This window comes from Canis lupus, chromosome 22, assembly GCF_011100685.1.
Source record: "Canis lupus familiaris isolate Mischka breed German Shepherd chromosome 22, alternate assembly UU_Cfam_GSD_1.0, whole genome shotgun sequence".
Classification (NCBI taxonomy): Eukaryota; Metazoa; Chordata; class Mammalia; order Carnivora; family Canidae; genus Canis; species Canis lupus.
In genome coordinates this window covers 11,209,108-11,230,551 of record NC_049243.1, presented here as the reverse complement: position 1 = coordinate 11,230,551, position 21,444 = coordinate 11,209,108, and the positions used below count along the sequence as shown (strand labels likewise).

Below are 21,444 nucleotides of genomic sequence, written 5' to 3'. Positions count from 1 at the left end.
CTTTCAGTCAGTAGGTGTCTTTTGATCTGAAATGAGTCCCTTACCCGGAGCATATAGATGGGTCTTATTATTGTTTTTTAAATCCACTTCGTTTTCTGTTGATTGGAGAATTTAATTGATTTAATTTCAAAGTAATTATTGAGAGATATCTATTGCCATTTTGATACTTGTTTTGTGATTGTTTTGTAGTTCATTTTTCATCCTTCTCTAGCTCTCCTCCATGGTGTTGGCTTTTTTTAGTTATATACTTACACCCATTTCTCTTTATTCTGTGTATATCTATTACTGTTTTTTGACTTGCAGTTACCATTAGGTTTACATATAACATCTTCTGCATATGGCAGTGTATACTAAGTTGATAGTCACTTAAATTTGAATCTATTCTTTACCCTTCTCCCCAAATTTTAAGTAAATGGTTCCATGTTTTCTATCCTTTAATTTTATGAATCCCTTGACTGATTTTTACAGAAATACTAATTTTTACTGCATTTGTGATTTAGTTTTCATACTATCACTTATAGTCTTTCCACTCAAAGAGTTCCCTTTAATGTTTCTTAAAGAGCTGATTTAGTAATCATGATCTCTTTTAACCTTTCTTTGGGAAATTCTTTATCTTTCCTTGTATTCTGAATGATAGCCTTGCTGGATAGAGTATTCTTGGCTGCAGATTTTTTCCTGTTCAGCACTTTGAATATATCATGCTATGCTCTTCTGGCTTGGAAAAATCTGCTATTGTCTTATGGGGTTTCCTTTTCATGTAACTATCTTCTTTTCTCTTGCTGCTTTGAAGGTTTTTCTTTATCCTTTTTGCCATTTTCATTCCTATGAGTCTTGGTGTGGATCTCCTGGGGTTGAATTTTTGCGGGGATCTCTGTGCCTCCTGGATCTGGATATCTATTTCCTTCTCCAGAGTAAGGAAATTTTCTGCTATTATTTCTTCAAATATACTTTCTGCTCCCTTTTCTCTCTATTCTTCCTATGAGTCCCAATAATGTGAATATTATGCTTGATGGAGTCACTGAGTTCCCTAAGACTAGTCTCAATATGCACATTTTTCCCTCTCATTTATTCACCTTGTTAATTTTTCAATTACTCTTCCAGCTTATTGATTCATTCCTCTGCTTCCGCTAATTGGCTATTTGTTCTATCTAATGTCTTTTCAATTTCATTTGCTGTGTTCTTCATTTGTTTCTTCGTTTCTTTGTTAAGGATCTTATGTCCTCCACTCTTAAGTCCAGTGAGTATCTATATTACTTATATCTGTTTTGCTGTGGTTTGGTGGTGTTCTTTCATTTGGGAGATATTCCTCTGGTTCCTTAGTATGTCTAACTCTCTCTGTTTCTGTGTGTTAGGAAAATCAGCTACATCCCTTGCCTTTAAAGGTAAGGGCCTTATAAAGAAAAAATCCTGTAGTGCCATGCAGTGAAGTGTCTCCTGTTCTCTAGGGCCTGGTGCTTCAGGGAGTATCTCCTGTGTATGCTGTATGTACCCTGCTGTTGAGCTGTCCTCTTTTTCCTTCATTCCAGTTGTCTGCAAACACTCTTTGCCTGTTGTGTGCTGTGTTTGGTCTCTGGCTGGTTAGGGACCACACATTTTAACAAGGGGTATGCTAGTTTGCTTGTGAAATGTGACCTCTAACCACTGCAGCCAGAACTAAGGCCCACAAAATCCACAGGTCAGGAGATGAGGTGTTGTTAGAGGTTTGAACTGATATTCTAGGGGAGGAGTTCAAGGTACCAGGACTGAGGCGAGTGTAACTGTCAGAGGTGGATTTTTGCTATGTGGGGCTTGGTGTGAGCAAGTTAGGTAGTGAGTGTCAGCCCTGTGCTGGTTTTTTCAGGTGGTCAAGTGTTTATGCTGGTTGGGGGAGAGAGTGGGTGAGGGAAATGGTATCTATTAGCCCCTTTGTTCCTGGAGCAGTCTCCTGGAGATTCTTGCCTCTCAGAGTCAGCTCTGCAATGAATGAATAATCCCTCTCCCTTCCCCGGGGCATTTTTCAAATTGCTGCTTCTGCACCTTATCTCCACTGGCTGTTTTTCCTGCTATCTCTTTAGAGGTGGGGGCTTGACTTCCTGACATCCTCAAGGTTCCCCCTGAGCCTACCTTGCTGATTTTTAAAATTCCAAGCTTTAAATTATGCTGATTCTAATAACTCACAAAGTTCAGCCCCTCTTGCTTTCAAAGCTAAATGTTATAGGAGTTTGCCTACACTGTGCAGGTTTCCCAGTGTGATTCTCTCCTTGCAGATTCTCAGTCTGTTTCTCTCCCTTCTCTATACACTCCTCACCCCAGATCACTATGGTCCATTTCACTCCCGAACTGTTTCTCCACCTTCCTACCTTCTGTGATGTGGTCTCTTTTCTACCTTTAGTTGTGGAGTTTGCTTTGCCACATTTTGGATCATTTTTTGGGTTATTTACACTGATGTGTTATCTAGTTCTGCCATCTTCTCATCCTCCTCTGAAGATTTTTTAATAAAAATTATCACCGGAAATATTATTTCCACAAATTTCCATTACTCTGATCCAAGACATGAGGCAAAACTAAGCATTACTTACTGATGTGGGATTCAGAATTCAGAGGTGGGTATAGAATATAGGATCAGAGGTGAATAAAATGCATTAGGGCAATTTAAAAATAATGAAAAGAAAAACAAAGAAGAAGGTTGATGAAGTGATTTATTTCCACTATTGGCTAAACTTATGCAAATAACTGAAAACTTTATCAGCTGGTGAATATTTTACTCAATATATGTTTTAGAATTGATGTGATATATTTATAGAGTAACTTTTCTAAGAAGTATTCTAAAGCCATATTGAAAAGAAGCTATTAGCAAAACATTCTAAGCAAATACAAATGAAATAAGAATTCTCTGAGGAATTATAAAGAGGTTAGAAAGAAGTATAAAATTACCCCAAATTTTCAGAATATTAGTCTGAAGGTAAAGGCCACACTTCTATTCCTAAATTAAGGCTTTTAAGTTTGCTTTTACTGCAACTTTGTTATGGGTAGCCATTTTTTCACTGAATCTATATAGATTTTAGAAACAATATTTAAAAAATAATATAATTCTCAAAGTAATTTGATAACTATATATTTAAATAATTGAAAATACAGTGCATTTTAAGATGAGTGGTACTGCGCATAAGTAAAAATGTATTTAATTTTAGCTAATTCATTCCACTGATTCTATCTCTATATATTTTCACCATTCAATAAAATGTGATATTTGATTTAGAAAAATCCTATGAAAACAGATAACACTGCTGAGCTTTGTTGGCATAGCATTTGCTTATGAGAAAATAGCCAGACCCTTTTAAAACTTCATAATAACAATAATCTCACCTCCAATGGTGGTTATTAAACTTATGAAAATGTATACCATAAATATCACTAACTGGGAAAGACTGCATCTTGAAACCCTTAATGTTTAAATCAATAGTAGTAATATAAATGTTTTTATGATTGAAAAAAAGTAATTCAAACTATAGTGCCTGTAAGATTCATAATAAAAAAGAAGTGTATAGTTCAACCTAGAAGTATCACATGGTGAACATTTTAAAAATATGCCTAGTTCAAATTAAAATTATCATTATCATTTTCAGAGGCAGGCAGGAAGGACAAGAGAATATTACCCATTGCTTTCTTCACTTGTCATTAATAAGCATTATGCTTTTCATAATTTCAATAGACCCAAAGAGAGTACAATAAAATATATTTTATTTCATTTTGAAGTGAAAATAAAACCATCTCATTAAGAAAATCACGTTATAATGACTAGAGAACAACTGTGCCTACATAACTTTATTGGGAGCAAAGGCTATCCTTAATAGACACAAAGTAAGTACATTACTAAAGTGATGAATTTTCTGTCATACATTTTTAATTAAAGCCAATGTTGTCACTAAAAAAGATACTTCTTTTTTCACTAACTATGAGTATCAAAGGCTCTTGGGATAAAGAATCATAGAAAAAAGAAGGATGTTCATGATTTTATGAGCATTACTATAGAATTATATAGCTAAAAAAGATATGGGGGCTGGGGGGCTGTTCTTTTTATTTTTGTCACTTCTACCTGTGATCACTTCTGCCTATGAAGGGACTTTAGTATTTTCGGGAAATTTTTTTTTTTTTTTTTTTTTTTTTTTTGCTTAATTTAGGTTGTTAGACAAACCTCTTGTTCTTTAGAAGGCATCCTGATATTAATCATCCTGTCATTAAGCCTTAGGGAAATTCCAAAGAAATTGCCCTGTTATTTACCTACAAAATTTATAAAAAGGAAGAGTCTTCAATCTGATCAAAATTTTCTTGTCAATGAGGAGAAAGATGAATCCAATTTGCTTTTAGGCATTTAATTTTCACCCACCTCAATATAAATATTTTTCCCTCTGCTTCACTGAGGTATAATTGACAAGTAAATTGTAAGATATGTCAAGTATACAAGGTGATGAATCGATATATGTATACATTGTGAAAGGATTTCCCCAATAATTTAATTAACAGATCCATCACCTCTATGCTTATATGTTTATTTATTAATCAGTAAGAACATTTCACTTTTACTTGCAGCATTTTTTTGTTAGTGAATCTTCTGATACTTTATTATCTTTTAAATTTTAATTCCAGTGTGGCTAACATACAGTACTATATTAGTTTCAGGCATACAATATAGTGATTCAACACTTCCATATATATATGGAATATATATATAAAATAATTTAAAGATTTATCTATTTAAGAGAGAGAGAAAAAGAACACACATGGGAGGAGGGGCAGAGGGAGAGAAATTCTCAAGTAGACTCGCCTGCAAATATGGAGCCCGACACATGGCTTAACCTTAAGACCCTGAGTTCATGACTCAAGCTGAAATCAAGAGTTGATGCTCAACTGGCTGAGCCTCATAAGTGCCCCTCAACACTTCCATATATTATTTAGTGCTCATCAAGATAAGTGTATTTACCTCTCTTCCAGTAACCATCTCTTCTCTATAGTTGAATCTGTTTTTTTTTTAATCCTTTGCTCATTTGTTTTATTTATTTCTTTTATTTATTTATTCAAGAGTGATACACAGAGAGTGAGGCAGAGACAGAGGCACAGGGAGAAGCAGGCTCCCTGCAGAGAGCCTGATGCAGGACTCCATCCCAGGACCCCAGGATAACAACTTGAGTTAAAGGTTGAGCCTGTGGCTCAACCACGAGCCAGCCCAGGTGCCCCTTTTTGTTTTGTTTCTTAAATTCCACACATGAATCACATGAATGAGATCATATGGTATTTGTATTTCTTTGACTGATTTATTTTGCTTAGCATGATACTCTCTAGATCCATCCATGTTGTTGCAAATGGCAAGATGTCATTCTTTTTAAAGTCTGAATAGTTTTTCATTATATATATATATATTTTTTTTTTTCCAGTAAATACACAGATATCCTCCACAACTTCTTTATCCATCCATGCATTTCTGGACACTTGCTATTGTAAATAATGCTACAATAAAAAATGGGTGCACATACCCTTCAAATTAGTGCTTTTGCATTTTTTGGGGTAAATAAAGTGATTTATTGGATGTGATTACTGGATCATAGGGTAGTTCTATTTAACATTTCTTCTAGAGTTAGCTTAGCGGTCATGAATTTCTTTACCTTTTGTATGGAAAACTCTATCCTGGGACACTGGGGTGGCTCAGTGGTTGAGCATCTGCCTTTGACTCAGGGTGTGATCCTGATATTCTGGAATGGAGTCCCGCATTGGGCTCCCCGTGAGGAGCTTGCTTCTCCTTCTGCCTCTCTCTGCCTGTTTGTCTCTTATGAATAAATAAATAAAATATTTTTTAAAAACCTCAAAAACTCTATCCTTCTATTCTGAATGATAGCCTGCTGGATAGAATATTACTGGCTGCAGCTTTTTTCCTTTCAGCAGGTTAAATATGTCATGCCACTCCCTTCTGGCCTACAAAGTCCCTGCTGAAACATAAGCTGATAGCTTTCTGGGGTTTCCTTTGTATGTAACTGTTTTCTTTTGCTGGTTTTAAAATTCTCTCTTTATCATTATTCTTTGCCATTTCCATTACTATGTGTCTTGGTGTGGACTTCTTTGGGTTGATTTTTTGGGGGACTCTTAGTGCCTCCTGAATCTGGATTTTTGTTTCCATCCCCACATTAGGGAAGCTTTTGTCTATAATTTCTTCAAATAAATTTTCTTCTTCTTTCCCTTGATCCCTACAATTCCAATGGGATTATGTTTGATGTTGTCACTGTTTCCATTAATCTATTCTCCTGTTTTATTATTATTTTTTTCTTTCTCTTATTTAGCTTGATTGCTTTCTATTACTCTCTCCTACTTGATGCTGATTGGTTCTGCTACTTCTTAGCAGAAGAAGAATAACCAACTTATTCCCTCTGGTGTGTTTTTAATTTCAGTTACTGAATTCTTCATCTCCGACTGTTCTTTTTTATGTTTTCTATCTCTTTATGTAGAGTCTTATTGAGATCCTCCACTCTTTTCTCAAACCCAGTGAATCTCTTTATGACCATTGTTTTAAATTCTCTCAAGCATATTACTTATTTCTGTTTCCATTTAGGTCTCTTGCTGTGATTTTTCTCTTGCTCTTTCATTTGGGACATATTTCTCTCTCTCCTCATTTTGTCTAAGTCTGTTTTTATGTGTTAGGAAAGTCAGATATATCTTCTGCTATTGCAAGTAGTGGCTTTATGAGGATGATATCCTGAGGTGCCTTGAAGTGTAATATCCCTTGTTCACTTGGACTTGGCCCTTCAGGGGTGTCTGTTATGCATGTTTAGCTGAGCCACATTTGCCTTCAGTCCAGTCATCTGCAAATGTCTCTCTTTGCCTGTTGTGGGTAGGGTTAGGTCCAAAGAAGAGTGCACAGGTGGGGTGTACTTTTAGCAAGCTATGGAGATGAGTATGCTGTGCTCATTCTCACAAGTGTCCATGTATCCAGGCTGGGGAACAGGGGAGGAAAATGGGCCTACTAGATCTTTTGTTCTTACAGAAGTCTCCCAAAGATCCCTGCCTCTCCAGCACAGGCTGAGGTTAGTAAACACATCTCCTTCCCATATGACTCAGGCTTTTTCCAAAGTGCTGCTTCTATGCTACATCTCAACAGGCCTGTTTGTTGTGCTGTGTCTTTAAGATTGGGACTCAGTTTCCCATTGCTCTCCAGGCTCTTCCAGGGCCAAACTGTCTGATTTTCAAAGTTCTAGGAGGTAGAGTCCCCCTGATTGTAAGAACTTGCAAAGTTAAATCCCTTTGGTTTAGACAGCCAGATGTTATGAGGATTCATCTCCCAGTGTGGGTCTCCTATGCCTGGCAGGGGTCAGCTTCTCTCCTTTCTCTATGCCTACAGTGTTCTTCCCTCCTGCAGACAAGTCTAGCAGGTCTGATTTGGTTCCTATGTGTCTACACTTACTATCATTTTCAATGTGGCTACTTTTCTACCTTTAGCTGTTCTGTGACTTTGGCTCATTTTCTACATTATTTACACTGATATAGGTGTTTTCTAGTGATATCCATGGGATGATTTGAGTTCAGGGTGCTACTACTCCACCAAATTTCCCAGAATCCAGTAAGTCTTAATTTATAGCTGAGGTTGTGGTATAATTTTTAAAATATCAGATTTTTTTTTTTTTTTTTGTCTATGCTTAGTCTCAGCTGACTGTTAGAGGTAATACTTCATCTACAATGAGGCAAAGTGGCTAATATAGGGAAGTATATTAGAAAGGTTGTTTAGTTACTGCTAGAGTTTTAGAACAGTTAACTGGGAATTCATGTGAATTTTCTTTAGAAATCCTGTGAGAACATGGTTTAAAAAGTAATTAAATGAAAATTAGTTTACCTCAATTCATTTGAAATGAGCAAAAAATCACCATAATCCGGGAAGTTATGTAAACACTAAGTGTTATTAGAAAAATTTGTATGAGTTACTTCTATAGAATAAATAACACATCTTAAACCAGATTTTAAAAAGTGGTTCATTAATTAAAAAAAAAAAAAAAAAAAGATTTTTTGAAACCACCAAATCTCATAGCCTGCAAATAGGGAATGGCTATCAACAAAAAATGGGTTGTCCAATATAACAAAAATACAGGCTAATAGTTAAATTTGGATTTTATATTTCAGGACATACTTATACTATATTTTTTGGCAACCCAGAAACCCTGTATGAAAGCCTTTTCTCATTATAAAACAGAAACAACAGATACCTGACTTTTTCCAGCATTACAGATAATGTTAAAAACAGCAGCAATCACACAGAAAACCACATTTCTCAGCAATCAGGATGAATTAACATGCATGTTTTAAGCTTTACTCACATATTCTACTAGAGAACCCAGATGGCGGAAGAAGTCTCAATAACTCTAAACCTATGTAGGATTCATTGCTTTAAGTCACATACCAAAATTACAAAATTCTTTGTAGTTTTATTTCTTGAAGACGTAATTCATATATAAATGGGTTTACATTAATATAAAATAATGCTCTAAATTATATCTAAATAAAACAGTGTCCTACCCAGAAGTATCATTTTTATCCTGATTTTTCTTTTTTCTTTGCCCTGACACACTTGCAAGGGTATCTATGCTCTAATTGGCATTAGACATGGAATTCTGGAAATCTGCCTCAGATAGCCTCACTGTTTAATCAATTTTCTAAGCCAATAATCTGGGAGCAAGCTTTTCCTATTTTTCTATACTTTTCATATCCCTAGTCATACTCATAATATTTTCATGTCATTTATCACTTTTATATTCCCAGCTCCTCATAATTTCTTGTCTAGCTATCTACAAAAGCATTTTAATGGTTACTCTGTTTTATTTCTCTTTTGTTCCAATACAACTTCCATATTGGAACCAGAAATATTTCTATAAACAGAAAATGTATTATTATATTAATATATTACTTCCCCGCTTAAATACTTCAGTGACTTTCCTTTATTTTCAAGTACATACCCCTTAGTTGAGTTATAAATTCTGTCATGGTCAAAGTGTAGTTCCTTTAGTCCTTTTCCTCTTTAGATTACATTTACTTGTCTTTCAACTCATCTCCTCCGTATGGATCCTTCCTTGATTTCATGAGAATGACCTGTTTGCATCTTCTATGGCCTCGTTGAACCATCTACATAAACTGTCTTGGAGGTCTTCTTATTTGCTCTGTATTGCAATTATTCCTACTAAAATGTCAGTCACTCCTATTTGACCCAAAAGCTTTCAGAGCAGAATATGTCTTTTAACTCAATATATGCCTAGTATGGTGTTTGGAACATGGCAATCACTCAATAAATGCTTATAGGATGACTATATATGTGAACATCCTGTGTACTAATTCTAAATCAAACAGTAACTGGTAATCATCTTGGGGAAAATATTTAGTATACCTGGTTCTTTGTTTCTGAGCCATAAGATAAGGGATGGAGTCAAGAGTGGTCAGTAAAATCTTTTTTACTCCAGTATTCTCAACTATATTTAAGTTTGGTACTCATTTTTCTAACACATTGAATTTTTCTGAAATATAAATTTAATCAAGGGATGTATTTATTGTACATTTGCTACCCCTGTGGCAGTTCCAAAAGTACAATGGGAAGACATGAATGACATATCACTGTTCAGGTAGCATAATGATCAGAGACAAGGATCATTTATCATGCTTCAACTAGACCTTAAATTATGATGAAAATGCACTGAGACTCACTTCTGCTGATTTCATTAAAATGTAGTCATATCCTCGTGTGGCAGGCATTTCAGCTCAGACTCCCCACTGGCAACTTTGTAATATTAAAGGACAACAAAATGAGTCATGAATGATGAAAATAGACTTACAAATAATAGAATACCTAAAGGTGAAATATGTTCATTATTGTTTGTTTTTGAGTAAACAAAAGCAGCTATAGATGTTAATTTGTTTTAATTAAGTGGTTATTATGCATTTATATTATTCAAACATTTACTATAACCAGTTAGTTACCGTTTATGTCCTGAAATGGATGTAGCCACAAAACAAACTATGTCAAGGCAGCGCAATTAGGTATATGTCATCCTATATTTACTGAACCAGGAACAGTGAAGAGAAAAAGGAACTCATGTGTTTTACTCATTCAAATTTTCCAATCTATGGAGGCCCAATTATGTGATGTATATTATATAAAATGCGAGATATACTACAGAAATAGAATTTCATCTCAGACATTAGCAGCTGACAATCTTGAATAATCCACATACCACTGATAAGGATAGAACTATGAATGAATTGTGTAATGGGTTCCATGAGAAGTAACTTTTTCTTTTCGTTTTAAGAGAAATATTTTAGGGGTGCCTGGGTGACACACTCAGTTAAAAGTGTGAGTCTTGACTTAGACTCAGGTCATGATCTCAGGGTTCTGAGATCCAGCTCTGTGTTGGGCTTCATGCTGGACATGGATTAAGATTTTCTTTCTCCTCTCCCTCTGCCCCTCCTCTTTCCCTTCACCCTGTGTTTTCTCTCTATAAAATATTATATATATATGTTTACTCTTGAAAAGCAACTTCTATTGCTTTCATGAAAATATTTGACTGGAGTCTTTTCAAGTTTGCCAAGGACCAGAAAATGTAAAAAGAATTTCAAGTGCTGTTGAGGTCTTGGTTCCTTTTGAGAGTTTAATGAAAGATTATGAATTCTGAAGAAAAATGCTAACTGCATAAATAAAGACATTCTTGCATGTAATTTGCACTCTGTACAAGAGATCTAAACAAGCTGAATGACCTACTTTAACAGAATGAGCAGTACTTTAATGGAAGCAGGTCTCTACAGTGTTAAATTTCTCAATGAAATGGAATAAAAAAACAACTAGAAGTGATACTGAATCCATAGGGGTAGGATGGGTGAGTTTGTAAATTGACTTTGGGTTAAACTAATTCATGGCAATTAATGAAAGAATATAATAGAGTTGTTTTTGAATATATTAGAAAAAAACCACAAAAATTACATTTACCTTACTAATTTACAGAAGAGGCAATTATTTTTGTAAGCTGTATATTGACCACTATAACTCTTATGCCACTTTATAAAAAAGACTAAAATAGAAAAATAGCTTCACCTGCAATCTCAAATTATAAGGGAGTCACATTCCCATAGCAACTCTCACTACTTACTAGGCATTGACACATTTTTGATGATATGATGCTGTTCCTTAAATATTTAATGGATATTAAGGCTGGTTAATAATTCTGAAAAATCACTGAAGGTGTCTACATGCTGGATTTGATTTATTCTATCTTCCACTGAGAATGTCCTGGAAAGATCTTATTTAGCAAATCAGTTCCAAACTCAGGACCTAGATAACACTTAACTTTCCTAGATAACATAAGAATTTTTCCAAAGCTTCAAACAGATAACATTGTTCACTTACTGTGCTCCCACAGACTCAAGTCAAACAATCACACTATAATTCATTCTGCTCGAATTCTGTAGTCAATATCTTCTGCTAGATTATGACTCCATTACAGCAGGAACTGAGTCTCATTCATCTATGTTACTTCAGCCACAATGCTTGTCAAGGAGGTGAGCACTCACATTGGTTTGCTGAATCAAAACACATTATTTAATTTAATAGCTTTCCTCTCCAAATGTAAGCACATTATCAGTGGGTGTTAAGAATATGTACCCTTTCTTATTAAATTCTAAGAAGCTTTATCAGCAAAGCAGCCATGTTTATCTTACCTACCGAAAACCCAACACTGGTCACGGTGCCTGGTACATTGCAAGTGATCAATAAGTAAGTTCTGAATGAAGATTGAACAAATTAGTTCAAAGGAGCATGAAGAATAACTCAGGAATATATTACTCAAAGGAAACATTTTAAAAAAATGTAAGTAAGAGTAAGATTTTTCTTTCAATTGACAGAGTTCCACAGTATTTATTAATGCTGTAGGCAGGGTCTGGGGATGCACAAAGTTCAGCATATAGTCCTTTACATCACAGCCATTACAGAGCAATAAGGGAAGAAGCAAAGTTATTTTGGTGAAGAGCGCCCTGGGAGAACTAGAAGCTTTCTTTAAGATGTGAAAAGTGCAGAGAATTCCAAAAAGAAGTGGGTATCTGAAACCACGACTCACTACTACCCACAGATACTGGGCTCTTTGAAGTATAGTGTACTCTAGTATTTCTTAGCTTAAAAATTAAATGGAATACAATTTAACCCTTTTTACCCCCAGTCATCTTTCATGTTCTCCTGCCACTCTTTACTAAAGTGTCACTTTATCAGCAGGGCCTTTTCTAATTGCCCTAGCCCCCTGCACTTTCGACTCCCTTCCCTGTTTCCACAGCATTTACTTCCATTTGAAAAGCTATATATTGTGCTCACTTGTTCAGTATCTGTCTCCTTTTCCAGTACAATGAAAGCTCTTTGAAAGCAGGGACCATTGTCTAGAGTGGACTGGACTGGCTGGCTGAATAAATGAATGAATGAAGGCAGAGACTGTGCTGCGTTCATTCTTCAGACCTCTTTCAATCCACAAAGCGGTCTTCTAGTTGTTTTAAAAATGCAAACCTTTTAGGTCACTCACTTACTTAAACCTGCCTCTGGCCTTCCACTGCATGAAATAGAAGGTATAAACTTCAGTACTTAGACTAATAAAATGTCTGTACAATTTGACTTCAGGTTCCCATTTTCAAGCTTTAGCTTAGACTCTCCACTCTGCTCTTCAGCATCAACAGCATGCTTTTTTCAGATGCTGGAAAAAAAATCTTTCCTTGTCCAGAACACTTCTCCCCACCTTCCTCCCTTCAGAGAGTTAATTCATGTTTCAGATCTCTACTTAGGCACTTGGAAACAAGTGCTCAGATTTAGAGCACATGTGTGGATACATATATTGTCTATGTTTTCTCCAAAGGGATATTATAATTCTAAAAGCAATGTATCTCCAAGGACTTCTACATGTCTTATTAGATTTATTCCTTTCTACTTTGTATTTCCTGGAAGTGTTGTAAATAACAGCTTCTTTAAAAATTATAATTTCTAATTGTTAATATTTCTTTTTTTGGTATATTTATTTTTATCACTGTATTCTCTCTCTCTTTCTCTCTCTTTTTAAAGAATCATTTTTTTTTTTTCATCATAGTAAGTATACTCTTTAATCTCCAACCCCTATTTCCCCCATCTTCCTACCAACCTCCCCTCTGGTAACCAGCAGTTTGGTCTCTAAAGTTAACAGTCTGTTTCTTGGTTTGTCCCTCTATTCCCTTTGCTCACTTGTTTTGTTTCTTAAATTCCACATAGAATTGAAATCATATGGTATTTGTCTTTCTCTGACTGACTTATTTTACTTAGCATTATACTCTCTAGTTCCATCCATGTTGTTGAAAATGTCAAGATTTCATTCTTTTTATGACAGAAAAGATATTCTATTGTGTTTGTATATACATATAGATAAATATATAGATATCTATATCAACTCTTCTTTGCCCATTCATTGATCAATGGACATTTGGGCTGCTTCCATAATTTGGCTATTGTAACTAATGCTGCAATAAACACAGGGGTGCATGTCTCTGTTTGAATTAGTTTTTGTATTTCTAGGTATATATACCCAGTATTGCAATTCCTGGACCATAGGGTAGTTCTATTTTTATTTTTTTTGAGGAACCTCCATATTGTTTTCCATAGTGGCTGCATTCCCATCGATAGTGCAAGAGATTTCTATTTTCTCCACATTGTTGCCAACACCTGTCATTTATGTTTTCTATTTTAGCCATTCTGCTGGGTGTGAAGTGATATCTCATTGTTTTAATTTGCATTTCCCTGAGGATGAGTGCTGCTAGGCATCTTTTCATGTGTGCATTGGGTATTTGTATGTGTGTATTCATGTATGTATGTATTTGTATGTCTTTGGAGAAATGTCTGTTCATATCCTCTGCCCATTTGTTAATTGGAATATTATTGGTATTAAGTTGTATCCATTCTTTATATATTTTGGATACTAACCCTTTATCAGGAATGTCATTTGCAAGTATCTTATCTGATTCAGTAAATTGCCTTTCCTTTGCTGTACAGAAACATTTTATTTTGATGAAGTCCTATAATTTAATTTTGCCTTTATTTCCCTCACTCACAGGATATATCTAAAAAAATATTGCTCCAGCCTATGTCAGAGATATTACTGCCTGTGCTCTCTTCTAGGATTCCTATGGTTTCAGGTTTCATATTTAGGTCTTTAATCCATTTTGAGTTTATTTTTGTGTATGGCTCAAGAAAGTGGCCCAATTTCATTCTTTTGCATGTGGCTGTGTACTTTTACCAACACCATTTGTTAAAGAGACTGTCTTTTCCCTGTTGTATATCCATTCCTCTTTTGTCAAATACTAATTGAGCATATAATTGTGGGCTTATTTCTGGGTTCTTTATTCTATTCTACTGATCCATGGATCTGTTTTTGTGCCAGTACCATACTGTTTTGATTACCATAGCTTTGTAATACAACTTGAAATCTGGAATTGGGATCCCTCCAGCTTTGTTCTTTTTCAAGATTGCTTTGGCTATGCAAGTTCTTTTTTTTGTTTGTTCCATACAACTTTTAGGATTGTTCATTTTAGTTCTGTGAAAAATGCTGTTGGTATTTTGATGGGATTGTATTCAATCTGTAGATTGCTTTGAGTAGTAAAGAAATTTTAACATTTGTTCTTCCAACTTTTTTGGTTTTTACATTTCTTTTTTTTTTTTTTTTTAAGATTTTGTTTATTTATTAATGAGAGTCAGAGAGAGAGAGAGAGAGAGAGAGAGAGAGGCAGAGACACAGGCAGAGGGAGAAGCAGGCTCCAGGCAGGGAGCCCAATGTGGGACTCGATCCCAGGTCTCCAGGATCACGCCCTGGGCTGAAGGTGGCCCTAAACCACTGAGCCGCCGGGGCTGCCCGGTTTTTACATTTCTTTGTGTCAACTTGAATTCTTTCATTAGTGTTTTATAGTCTTTAAAGTACATGTCTTTCACCATTTTTTTTTTTTTTAGATATTTTGTTTTTGATGCAATTATAAATGAAATTGGTTTCTGAATTTTACTTTCTGATGCTTTATGATTACTGTATAGAAATCCAACAGATTTCTGTATATTGATTTTGTATCTTGGGACTTTACTGAATTAGTTTATCAGTTTTAGTAGTTTTCTTGTTAGAGTCTTTAGGTTTGATACATATACTATCATGTCATCTGCAAATAGTGAGAATTTCACTTCTTTCTTATCAATTTGGATCCCTTAATTTCTTTAAATTGTGTAATCTGTGCTTAGGACTTCCAGTACCATGTTAAATAGAAGCGGTGAGATTGGACATCCTTGTCTTGTTCCTGACTTTAGAAGAAAAGCTCTCAGTTTTTCCCCATTGCATATGGTGTTGGCTGTGTTTTTTCATATACAGCCTTTATTATGTTGAGTTATGTTCTCTCTTGACCTACTTTGCAGAGGGTTTTTATCATGAATGGATGTTGTACTCTGTCAAATACTTTTTCTACATCTATTGAAATGATCATACCATTTTTATTCTTTCTCTTATTGATAGTATGTATCACATTGATTGTTTTGTGAGTATGGAACCACACTTGGACCCTAGGAATAAATTCCACTTGATTGTGGTGTATGATTTTTTTTTAATTTTTAAAATTTTTATTATTTTTTAATATTTCAAGTTTTTACTTAAATTCTAGTTAACATATAGTATAATATTAGTTTCAGGAGTAGAATTTAGTGATTCATCACTTACATAGAACACCCAGTGCTCATCACAAGTGCCCTCCTTAATTCCCATAACCCATCTCCCCTCCTGGTGTACGGTATATTTTTTAAATTAATTAATTAATTAATTTGTTTGTTTGTTTATTCATTCATTCATTCATTCATGACAGACACACCGAGAGAGAGAGAGAGAGAGAGAGAGAGAGAGAGAGGCAGAGATACAGGCAGAGGGAGAAGCAGCTCCATGCAGGGAGTCTGAAGTGGGACTTGATCCCAGGTTTCCAGGATCAGGCCCTGGGCTGAAGGCGGCGTTAAACTGCTGAGCCACCCCGGCTGCCCTGATTTTTTTTTTTTTTAATATATTGTTGATATTGGTTTACCAATATTTTGTTGTGGATTTTTATATCTATATTCATAGAGATTTTGTTTGGTACTTCTCTTTTTTTTTTTTTTTTTTGTAGTGTCTTTATCTAGTTTTGGTCAGGATAATGCTGCTTTCATTGAATGAATTTAGAAGCTTTCCTTCCTCTTCTAGTTTTCGGAAGAGTTTAAGAAGGATAGATATATAGATATTAACTCTTCTTTAAATATTTCTTAGAATTCTCTTGTGAAGCTTCCTGGTCCTGGATTTTTGGGGTTTGGGGGAGTTTTTTTTATTATGAATTCAACATCATTGCTGGTAATTGGTCTGTTCAAATTCTCTTTTTCTTCCTACATTAGTGTTGGTAGGTGATATGTTTCTAGGAATTTATTCATTTCTTCTAAGTTATCCAATTTGTTTGCATATAGGCTTTCATAATATTTTGTTGCAATTATATTTCAGTGATTTTAGTTGTTATTTTTCCTCTTTTATTTGTGATTTTGAGTCTTTGTGTGTGTGTGTGATTTGAGTATTTTTTGCTGAATCTGGCTAGACTTTTATCAGTTTTGTTGATATTTTTTCCTGATCTGTCCTATTGGTTTTTTGTTTGCATATCATTTATTTCCGTTCTAATCTTTATTATTTCCTTTCTTTTGGTGGATTTGGGTTTTATTTGTTCTTCTTTTCCTAGCTCCTTTGGTGTGTTAGGTTGTTTAAGATTTTTCGTGCTTCTTGAGGTAGGTCTATATTGCTATCATCTTCCCTTTTAGAACCACTTTTGCTCTAACCCAAAGATTTTAGGCAGAGGGAGAAGCAGGCTCCATGCAGGGAGCCTGATGTGGGACTCGATCCCAGGACTCCAGGATCATGTGCCAAAGGCAGGCGCTACACTGCTGAGCCACCCAGGGATCCCCCAAATTTTGGATCATTGTGTTCTCATTTTCATTTATTTCCATGTACTTTTTGACGTCTTCTTTGATTTCTTGGTAAACCCATTCATTGTTTAGTAGCATGGTATTTAGCTTCCATGTATTTCTTGTGGTTGACTTCTAGTTTCATAGTGTTGCAGTCAGAAAAGATTCATGATATGACTTTGAATTTGTTGAGACTTGTTTTGTGGGTTACTATGTGATCTATTCTGGAGAATACTTCATGGGCACTTGAAAAGAATGCATATTCTGCTGTTTTAGGATGAACTGTTTAGGATATAACACACACACACATATATATATATATATATGTTAGAACCATCCTGTCCAGTGTGTCATGCAAAGCCATTATTCCATGTTGATTTTCTGTTTGGATGATTTGTCCATTGATGCAAAGTGGTGTTAACATCCCCTATTATCGTACCTATAAAATTTGAATTAGCATGACCTATAGTTATTTTCAGACTGATATGAATTTTAGTCATGGCTTGTAGACTTTTTTACATTTTGCTTTGATTTCACCAAACCGTGAGGACCACTGATTACTATATTTAATGTAATTGAACTGTAACATGTAGTATAATCTGTATGGAAGTAACCAGACTCAAATCAAGGGAAGTCAGATTGGCTTAATAAATAAAACCTCAAAGTCTATAAGTTTAAGGTTATGGTTCTCTGGAGATATACCTAGTTTTTCATTTGAAAATTGATCCTAGATATAATAATCATAATTTTGATGGCACCAAATGCTTTTAATTTGAGAGCATTACAGAATAGAGCAATACAGAGAATACAAATGCCTAGATGAAAGAATATAGGAGGGATGATGCAGACACAAATCAGTCTGAACATGTACTCATGGCCACTAATGAAATGTATAAATAGAGTTAAGTAGTTATAATATTACCTTATGGAAAAAGAAAATTGTTGAAATATTTTTATTCTATGAATGTTATAAATTTCTACTTTAGGAAGTTAACATAGTTTTAAAGGAAATCCAGACATAATATTGTATGGTATAATATTGGTATGTAATAGTATGTCACATATATCTGTCTTTTCCTGTCTACTGTGAACTTCTGAAAGGTAGACTCAGATATATGTGTGTGTGTGTGTGTGTGTGTGTGCGTGCGCATTTACATACATAGATATCTCCCAAGAATCTTATTTCAGTGGCTGGAATACCATACTGTTCTCTAAGTAGTAGCTGAATTGACTACAAATAGTGAAATGAATGGTTCTAGAGCCCAGTTGTATGTCATAAAAATAGTGCAAGCTTCCAATTTATCACATGCTTCATGTTTATCTTTTAATATTACTATTTAAGACCTAATAAAATGGCTAACTATACTAAATATCTCAACTATTTATAGTTTCTTCTATAAAACTTAAAAGGTTTACAGACATTGAGTTCTATTAGAATATTAAACTATCAAGAATAAATAGAAACATATCATGTATTCTAATATACATACACTGAACTATTTTTCTACTAATAACATGTAAGAAGGTTATGTTTAAAATATGGTCTACCTGGTGTGGCATTTCTGTCAAGACAAATACATCAATGAAACAGAACTAATAGCCTAGAAGTAGACCAACAAATACAGAGTCAATTGATTTTTAGCAAACGTGAACAAAAGATAGTCTTTTTAACAAATAGTGATGAACCATTAGAGATTAATATACAAAAAAATTTACCTTGAGCCATATTCTTCACTGAAAGTAAATGCAAAATGCATTATGAACATATGTTTTGAATCTAAAACTGTAAATTTGTAGAGGAAAAAAAATCAAGACATCTTTGTGACACTATTGAAAAAGATTTTAAATAGAACACAAACCATAAAAGAAAAATATTGATAAATTCGACTTCATAAAAAAAGAACATCTGACACTGATGTCAGTGTTAAGACAAATGAAAATTCAATTGAAAGGACAAGTCATTGGCTGAGAGATAATATTTACAGATCATTATCTGATAAATGGCTTATATCCTGAATATATGAAGAGCTCTCAACATTCAATAAGAAAACACAGAACAAAATTTCAAATGATCAAATATTTGATTGAACACTGTATCAAAGATGTTCAGATAAAGTACAAGATACTTGATAACACTTTTCATTAGAAAGATACAAATTAAGCCACACTGAGATAATTGCACATGTTTTAGAATGTTTACAATGAAAAATGATAACATACCAAGTGTTGGTAAGAATATGGATCAGCTGGAACTTTCATACACTGCTCCTAGGAATTTAAAATGATATCACTACTCAGAAAATCTAGTATGTCAGTCTCTTAAAAGTTAAACATATACCTATCATATAAAATAGCCATTCCCTTCTCATATATTTTCCCAAGAGAAATGAAAACATAGGTATGCAAATATTTAGAACAGCTTTATTTGTAAAAACCAAAATCTGGAAACAACTCTACCATCCATCACAGATGAATGGGAGGAAAATGTGAATATAAAATGTATTCATATTCATTGGAGTCCTATTCGACAATAAAAGGGAATTAACTATACAACCAACACATGGATGAACATAATTACACCAAGTGACATAAGACATTGAAAAATATATGATATGTAACTCAAAAAAAAGTTTTTTAGAAAATTACTATTCATAGTGACAGAAAGCAGGCTGGTGTTTGAGAAAGAAGGGGAGAAGAGGTGAGAACAAAGATGACAAAGGAGCTTGAGAAAACTATATTCAATAAATCTTTTTAAAAATGTCTACAGTAAAACATGCAGCAACATTAAAAGTCAACTGATGGGGCATCAAATATACAAAATGAGCCTGAAGCAATTTGAAGTACTCAGAAAACCCCACTGTGATGAAAGTGTCAAAAGAACATGGAAGCCAATAGAAAAAGCACAGTGATATCATTCCAAAAAATACAGTATGGAAGAGAAGGGTAGGAGGAATAACATAACAATAGAGAAAACTGACAAATACTACCTCAAGAGCAAGAACCACCTCAACAATTTTTAAATTATGTTGATTATATATGCATTTCTCAATACAGTGTGATGAAAATGGCACTTTACTCTGTGGTTTTGTTCCCCCAAACCCATAACCCTAGCCTAATTATAAGTAAAACACAAGACAAACCCAATAGAGAGATTTTTACGAAATACCCAGACAGTGGTATCAAAGTTGGCAACATCGAAACAAGAAATATCTAAAGAGTTTATTTTTTTAAGATTTTATTCATGAGGAGACACAGAGAGAGAGAGGCAGAGACACAGGCAGAGAAGAAGCAGGCTCCCTACGGGGAGCCCCATGCGGGACTAGATCCCAGGACCCTGGAATCAGACCCTGAGCTAAAGGCAGATGCTCAACCACTGAGCCACCCAGGAGTCCCAGGAGTTTAAAACCACATTAAAAATAAGTGTCATGTGATATGATAGGTGGGATTCTGGAATAGAAAAAGGACTTTAGCCATGGGAGTCTAAATTAAGAATACATTTTAAGCTAGTTATAATACATCAATGTCAATTAATTAATTGTGTAACAAATGTACCATACTGACTTAAGATGTTAATAATAGGGGAAAACTGTGGGGTACATGGAAACATTCTGTTCTCTCTTCACAATTTTTGTGTAAATCTAAAATTGTCTTAAAATGAAAGGTTAATTTCAAAAAGCAATTAACTGAAGCATACCACAGGAAGAACAGAAACTAACTTTGTTTTCCATAACTTCTGCTCCATCTGCACTTTTCATTTTTCCAACACCCCTGGGCTCCACCCAGTGAGTGAATAAAACAGTTCAATATGAAGCGCTCATTCTAAGTAATTTTTGTTTTGTTTTCAGTTTTTACAAGTATTCTTAATATAATGTTTTTATTGTTTTTGAGAAGAGATACAGACACTAAACATGAATGAAAAAGTTGTCCAGTAGTAAAAATATGAAAGATGCTTCTCTGTATTAACAGATCAATGGAACAATGGTTATAAACTCTATAGGTTTCACTCCCAGCTGTATCACACATAACAGCTTGACTTTATCAATTGCTTACCCATTTGTGGGGAAAAGAAGAATAGCCACCTCATTGAAGGTGAGCATTAAAAAGTTTAATTTATGCAAAATATTTGCAACTCCATAAGGTCACTATTACTGTTTCTGCCTCTCTACTATATTCTATAGTGTGATAAATTCCTAATTCAGCAACAAACTTTATGTTCTTTAAAAAAAAAAACATATTTAATGTTAACCCTCTTTATACACTTATATCCCAATTATTTTTACTTGGAAACAGAGTCGGATGTGTCTGGAGACTGAATTCAAGCCTCATGTTAATTATCTGAAATCCAATTTGTTGTCTACATCCCTTTAGAAATGTGAGCTATGTAGTATGCAATATTCATAATATGGCTAGATACCTCATATGAGAGTAATTTAATTGTCAGTGCTGCTCAACCATTGTTT

The 21,444-nt window shown here is 34.5% G+C and overlaps 1 long non-coding RNA gene across 1 annotated transcript in view; it reads right to left on the bottom strand.

The window, feature by feature from the left end:
* The window catches only part of LOC111091830, a 50,229-nt gene that overhangs the window by 10,591 nt on the left and 18,194 nt on the right, over positions 1–21,444 (bottom strand). The window contains exons 2-4 of the long non-coding RNA XR_005376300.1: positions 19,205–19,252; positions 11,399–11,571; positions 9,706–9,778 (exon numbers count right to left, since the gene is read on the bottom strand). This is a non-coding gene — a long non-coding RNA (uncharacterized LOC111091830). The remainder of the gene's footprint in view (positions 1–9,705; positions 9,779–11,398; positions 11,572–19,204; positions 19,253–21,444) is intronic.